Here is a 7039-nt window from a genome sequence, read left to right as displayed (position 1 = left end):
GGTAGCTTTTGCGACCAACGTTGGTTGGTATCTCTTTGTCGGTTTTTCGTATGTAATGTTTGACAGCGTAATTTGAAACAAGTTAGTATATCTAATGTTTGTTAGTACGACGCGAGGCTGTAACCATCATAGTTATCTGAATTATTGACCCTAACGACCAATGATATTGAGATTGACTTCCACCAACATATGTTAATGGTTTCCCTCTATCGAAACTCAAAATTTTTGTAAATTTCTTTGAACCTTCCTTTAATCTACAACAAATTTTGTTCTCCTTTCCTATCTCACCAATATAAATAGCCATGCACATGCAAAGTCAAGATACACAATAAACAAGCTTCATTCTTTAAAATTTTGATAACTCGAAAACAAAAAAACTTCAAACTTAGGGTTCACTCTTCTTCTGTTAGCCAAAATGGCTCATGAAAAGCAAGTGATAGAGGAAGTATCCGGCTGGATTACAGTTTTCGAAGACGGTTCAGTAGACCGGACTTTGACCGGCCACCGGAAGACAAATTCATGGCCGAGCCAGTCCCACCGCATGACGACTTCATCGACGGCGTTGCCGTCAAAGATGTAGTCGCCGACGAAAACACCGGCAGCCGTCTTCGCATCTACTTACCTGAACGAAAAGACAATTCCGTCAATAAGCTTCCCGTCATTCTTCACTTCCACGGCGGCGGCTTTTGTATCAGCCAAGCCGATTGGTTCATGTACTACACTGTCTACACGCGCCTAGCGCGAGTGGCCAACGCAATCATCATCTCCGTCTTCCTCCCCCTCGCGCCGGAGCACCGCCTCCCTGCCGCCTGCGATGCCGGTTTCGCCGCCCTCCTCTGGCTCCGGGAACTCTCCCGGCAGCAAGGACACGAGCCCTGGCTCAACGATTACGCAGATTTCAACCGAGTATTCCTCATCGGAGACGCCTCCGGCGGGAACATAGTCCACCAAGTCGCCGTCAGAGCCGGCGAGGAAAACTTATCTCCACTACGACTCGCCGGCGCAATTCCGATCCATACAGGGTTCGTGCGGTCCTATCGTAGCAAATCGGAGTTAGAACAAGAGCAAACGCCGTTTTTAACATTAGACATGGTTGATAAATTTCTAGGGTTAGCTTTACCCGTAGGGAGCACTAAGGATCATCCAATAACATGTACGATGGGAGAGGCGGCGCCGGCGGTGGAGGAGCTTAAATTGCCGCCTTATTTGTACTGTGTAGCGGAGAAAGATCTGATGAGGGACACTGAAATGGAGTTTTACGAAGCTATGGAAAAGGGGCAAAAGGACATAGAGCTATTTATTAATAATGCAGTGGGACATAGCTTTTATCTCAACAAAACTGCTGTTGAAATGGACCTTGTAACTGCTTCTGAAACTGAAAAGTTTTTAGAAGCCGTTGCAGAGTTCATCAGCAAGCATTAAAAGGAGAAATTTTGTGGTTCAAATAAGCATGGGAATGTCGGAGAATACATATTGCATGAATATCTCAAATATTTGTGGTTTTTAGTTTGTTGCAAGTTCAAGATTTTGTATGTACCGTCTATCTCAAGTTAATTGTCACGTTCTAATGGTTTTGTAATTATAATTATAAGGAGTAAATTTCTATTGTGGAGAAATATTTTTTCTTTGGTAGTAAAAGTTTATTTTAATAAACATTATAGACTTACCTATAGAAAAAATAAATTTTATATAAAAATAAAAAATGAAAAGTTGTTTTTCTAGCATATATAATGTTGAAATAATAACATAATTGATCATAATTTTTAAGAATATATAATGTATATTATAAAAATACCTTTATTTTAAATAACTATTTTCTATAATACATGCATGGAATATATATTTTAACACTTTTTATTTTCTTTCATTCTCAATTTTGTAAATAAAATTTTGAGTTTTTGTTGTTAATGTCAAAATTATTATTATGAACAAATTGTTCTAATTAACTTTTTACTATGCTCAATAATTTGTTATTCCAACATTAGCTTAAATACCCTTTTTAGTTTTTAATTTATAAATAAAATTTATTTATTCTAAGGTAAGTATATAATATATTACAAAAAATGGAATTTTTTTTTATAATATTAAAAATCTAAAAAAATAAAAAGAAGATAAAAGTTGATAATTTAGCGGCTAAAATAGTTATTTGGTGATCAAAATTTTGAGAAATCTAGTTGACTGACCTTCTAAGTGTTATAGGTATAGTTAAGTAATTTTGTTGTTACAAACGAAAGAAAGATAATTTCGGATAATTGAGTAATCATATGAGTAATAGATTACTATCTCAAGTTAATTGTCACGTTCTAATGGTATTGTAATTATAGTATAATTATAAGGAGTAAATTTCTATTGTTGCGTAGAAATTTTTTTTATTTGGTTGCAAAAGTTTATTTGTAATACTTTAAAATTAAAGTGGACAAATTTATTTTGAGATTCATGGAATAATATCTTTAAATTTCCAAGGCCAATAAGTCAAGCAAGTCTTTGCAATGCTCTTGAAGATGAGCTTAGTTATATGAACGACGATGTGAAAGAAGTTTCTTTGAAGAGTTGGGAAATTTATTAGAAGTTCTGAAGTGCGTTTTGCGTGGTTCCACTATAGAAATTATTGTTAGGGAAGGAAGGAAATAAACTTGATAATTTGAAGTAACCTTGGCCCTACTGTACATTTACTAGTGCTAGTGATATGCTCCGTTTCAAATAGTATCACTTTTTTTCCAGCATTTTGAAAAGATTGGTTTGCAAGGTGATCCTCATAAAAGTTGGTGAATTAAATTGGAAATTAAAGAAACAACATGAAGTTGACATTTTTGAAGCAGATTTGCCCCTGACATTTGTTGGTCGGATATACTCGTTGTTTCCTTTTTTGCAAATTGTAGACATTTCTTTATTGTCAAAATTGTTCATGAAAAGTAAGTGATAGAGGAGTTCGGAACCAATTCTTTTGGACTCAGGCAATCATAATAGGTTAAAAAAAAAAAAGACAGTGCACCATAATATGTATTGCGTGGTGAATAACCACACTTTATTTGAACATAAAATGGGTGGGAAGATATAGCGCTCATATATACCGCGCAAAAATAAACGTGTCCTTCTCCTTCCCCACCAGACGCACGAACCAGCAGCCCTTTTTTTTATTCGAACCAGCGGTCCCCCCCCCCCATTTTTAAAGAAAGAAAGCTCGGTTGGAGCCCATAGGTCCCACAAAAAGTGTAGATTCTCGGTCTCACATCGTATCTAAGGTGTTATCGCGTAGTGGGTTGCTCGTTTCGGCTCCAAATCATCAAATCTTCAACTTTCCAAAAAATTAAAATCGAGGTATTCCGACATATTTTTTGTTAAAATTCATGTATAAAAAATGCCTATTAGTTGTGTTTTACTGTGTTCTATATTATTTCGTGATTGTTTTACGATTTAATTAATTTGTTATTTTTATCCGGATTATATTATTAGTGTGCTAAATATTAGTAAAATAGAGAAGTTGATATTTTATAAATAATTAATGTTATTAGTTTTTATAAAAAAATGTTAATTAGTTATTTTTAATGTGGTATATGTATTTTCGTGATTGTTTTGTGATTAAATTAATTTATTATTTTTATCCAAAATAGATTATTTATATGCTAAAAGATTAGTAAAATAGATAAATTGTTATTTTAGAAATAATTAATCTTATTTAGATTTTATTATTGTACATATATTAATATGTTGCTTTAATGTTGTTTAGTTCCCAGTAATATTATGTTGTGCCCGTAATTTTAATCAATGCCCATATTTGTAATATAGTGCTCTTTTAGCATAGTAAAATGTAGTGCCATTAAGCATGACATCTTTGTAGTTATTGAAATTAATCATTTAATTATATGTTAAACCCAAAATTATCTAAAAAAAGATGATAGTTCAAACATAAAGTCTCTCGAATTCTGGTCAACAAACGTAAGAAAATAACATTAGAAAACAACAATATTTGTCAAACTAAGTATTGTTATATGAATATTTAATAATTAAATCATGTATAGTTATGATAATTAAATACAAAACAATAAACTAACATATAACATAATAGACAAACATATAAAATAATAAACTAACATATAAAATAAGAAACTAATATATAAAATAATAAACTAACATATAAAATGATAAACCAACATATAAAATATAAAATTATAATATAGTAAATGTATCAACCTAATTAACAATATAGTAAAAATGTCGAATAAATTTTAATATTAAAAGATATTGCAATATATTTAAAGATGTTAAGCAATTAAAAAGGAAAAATACTTTAATTAATATTGTTCAATTTACAGTTGTCGTTATGGAGGTTCTGTTTGTGCATTTCGGACCTGCATCGCTAGAGCTACTGTTGCTACAGGGCGAGCATATGTCGTCATACATATGGGAGGGGCACTGTTTTTCCCAAACATTTTGCGCTAGACGGATACATGATATGTGGGAGTTCATTAGGGCCCACCCACTCTATCCCCGTATAGTTAGATGCCTTTAGGATACGGGTTTCTACAGGATCATAGAGATTGGTTGGTTGCAGTTTGACTGGCGTTAATCACAGCTATGATAGAGTAGTGGCGACCGGAGATACACACGTTTCATATACCCATCGGCAAGGCTACCATCACACTTTATGACGTGGAGGTTCTTTTTGGGCTGTCGGTTGATGCACTACATGTAGCTTACCTGCATGCTCTTAGAGAATATACGGGATTGCAGTACCTGCAGATGTTGTAATGGCTCACCGGTTTCTAGCCAGCGGAGGAGACTGCATTGGTTGGGGTCAGTGGTTTGCAGTTGATGCTCGTCTACCAGCATCTAGAGGCGATGGATGTGGACATTACAGATGATACACCGTATCATCTTATCGACCGGTACATGAGATTGTTGATGCTACTTATGTTGGTGTGGTATTATTCCCGAACACTTCGGGAAACCTAGTCACCGGTTGATGGACAACATGTAGCTATGGACGTAATTTAGCTATGGAACATACTTAGACATCACTTTAATGTCTAGGTTTCAAACCCGATGTGCAAGCCGGGGTTTCAAACCCTCAGGACATCATTTACAACCATTACACACCTCGAACTGGCTAATTCTCTAGCTCGCGACGCCTTTCCCCTCGAATTGGCCTCCACGCGCGTCGAATCTATCCAAAATCAGAACGAATACATCACAATATGCTAAGGGAACAAAGCCCAAGCGAAAACATTCGAAAAATATCAAAAATTCCGAAATTAGCAAAACCCGAGCCCCGGGACCACGTCTCGTAATCGGGTAAAATTTACATTTTTAGAATCCTCATACCCTCACGAGTCTAACCATACAAAAATTATCCAATTCCGATACCATTTGATCCTTCAAATCATAATTTACATTTTTGAAAGGTTTCACCATGTTCTTCCCAAATTCCATCCCAAATCATGAATTAAATGATGAATTTAGTGATAGATTCATGTATTTTAGCCAAATCTGAGTTAAAATTACTTACCCCGATGAATTTCTTGAAAAACCTTCGAAAAATCGCCAAATTTCGAGCTCTCTAGGTCAAAATATTAAATAAAACCCAAAACCTCATATTTATAGGTATTCCTCAGATTTCAGCTACCGCGGGCCGCACCAAATCGACCGCGGTCCGCACAAGCCAGTGCGGTCCGCGCAAAAATGACTGCGGCCGCACAGGCCTTCCTCTACAGTGATAGGCTTTAGTATTTTAGCCATAACATTTTCTACAGATGTCCAAATTGTAATATCTTTACCATTCTGGAAACTAGACACGAAGTGCTAGAACTTTTGTTTTTGAATCACCTCACAATTCCTTGTAGATCAAAAGATATGAGCTTTCGAAGTTGGACTAGCGGGAAGGTTCTTCACCGCGGCCGCGCCCACTTTTGTGCGGTCCGCGTGACGCCTACCGCGTCCGTGCTCGCTTTTGTGCGGTCCGCACAGCTCTCACCGCGGGCGCACTCATTTTTGTGCGGACCGCGTGGGTGAGTTCCGGGGCCAGCAACCCTCCTGGACCTGCTACAGCTATGATTTTCGGCCTAAAACATTCCGGAACCTACCCGGGACCCCCGAAACTTCAAACTAATTGTACCAACACATCCCATGACATCGTTAAAACTTGTTCAACACTTCAGAGCACTTACAACAACATCAAATCACTAATTTAACATAGGATTCAAGCCTAAGAACTCCAAGAGCTCTTAAATTATGCTTTCGATCAAAAGGTCTATCAAATCTCATCCGAATGACCTGAAATTTTTACACACACATCCCAAATGACACAACGAAGATACTGCAATTCTCAAAATTCTATTCCAACCCCTTTATCAAAATCTCGCCTATCAACCGGAATTTTCCAAAATATCAATTTCGCCAATTCAAGCCTAAATCTTCTCTACAACTCCAAAACCCATTTCGATCACGCTCCTAAGTCACAAATCACCTCCCGAAGCTAACCAAACCATCGAAACCCACTTTCGAGCCTTCTAACATATAAGTCAACATCCGGTTGATTTTTCCAACTTAAACCTTCTTGAAAGAAACTAAGTGTCTCATTTCTTACCAAATCCTCTCTGAACTCGAACTAATCGACCCGATCACATAAAACACGGATAACGAAGAGTAAAGAAGCTGAAATAGGGGAAACAGAGCGGTAACTCATGAGATGACTGGCCGGATCGTCATAATATTCTTGAGAAAGATTGCACTGCATTCCCTTAGAATCGCAATTTTCACGTTGCTAAGTAGTCTTGTATGAACTTTGTAGCAAATTACATTGCTAACACTTTGAATAAGTTTGCTGAAGCATTCGTTGACATGTAGAGATTCAAAAATGAATTAAAGAGGTTCTCTTAACCTTTTGGGTGTAGAGCCCCCAATATAGTGATGACATGGCCACAAATCTTACCAATTTTTGCCACCTTGAATAAATTGGATGTAAATCATGTTGCCACATTAAGGAGGTTCCATAAGATTATCCAAAGATTTTAACTAATTATCCGCTAATTTCTTAATCAAA

The 7039-nt window shown here is 36.3% G+C and overlaps 1 pseudogene; it reads left to right on the top strand.

Moving 5' to 3' along the window:
* The first annotated feature begins 289 nt into the window (after positions 1 to 289).
* Positions 290 to 1605, top strand: LOC104237181 (carboxylesterase 15-like; annotated as a pseudogene).
* The last annotated feature ends 5434 nt before the right edge of the window (positions 1606 to 7039 follow it).

Source organism: Nicotiana sylvestris, chromosome 2, assembly GCF_000393655.2.
Source record: "Nicotiana sylvestris chromosome 2, ASM39365v2, whole genome shotgun sequence".
Lineage (NCBI taxonomy): Eukaryota > Viridiplantae > Streptophyta > Magnoliopsida > Solanales > Solanaceae > Nicotiana > Nicotiana sylvestris.
Note: the sequence above shows the minus strand (reverse complement) of the source record. Positions and strands in the feature narration are given on the sequence as shown.